Source organism: Condylura cristata, unplaced genomic scaffold (genome assembly GCF_000260355.1).
Source record: "Condylura cristata isolate star-nosed mole 26May11 unplaced genomic scaffold, ConCri1.0 scaffold00016, whole genome shotgun sequence".
NCBI lineage: Eukaryota > Metazoa > Chordata > Mammalia > Eulipotyphla > Talpidae > Condylura > Condylura cristata.
The window spans coordinates 31,270,372-31,270,932 of record NW_004567117.1 but is presented as its reverse complement, the minus strand read 5'-3'; positions in this window follow the sequence as shown (position 1 = coordinate 31,270,932).

Sequence of the window (561 nt, the reverse complement as noted above, 5' to 3'; positions counted from 1 at the left end):
TTTTTTTTTTTTGGCCTAAGGGAAGGAGAGGCAGAACAGCGGGGCTCTCTCTGCAAGGAAAAAAGGGGATGTAACTCGTGGATACGTTTTTTCCACCCCTCAACCGTCTTGCTCTACTTTGTAAACATTTTCTTTTTTTAAACCCAGATCCATCTGGACGCCCCCAGACCTCCGTGTTGTGTGGAGGTGGTGTTTTCAGTTTGGGTTTTGCATATTTGGTTCTTAGATTTTGAGCGAGCCTCCTTATTTCGCCAGACATCTCATGCGGGGTGAAGTCCACTCGGCCCCCTCCCCCGAGTCTTCGTGTGCACGGAATTCGAGGAGATCCGGTTACTAAGGATATAGAGGAAAAAAATAAATCGCGTGCCTGCCTTTTTTTTTTTTAATTGCCTGCTTCTCCCCACCCCCAAATTAAGTTGCTTAGCAAGGGGGAAAGAGGCTTTTTTCCTCCCTCCAGCCGCCCAGGGAAGCCTTTCGCTTTTTGCCCCCGCGGATCTTCCATGTAGGAAGCCGAGGCTGGCGAGCCTGACACTCGGGAGACGCTGCGGGGGGGCCTCTTTT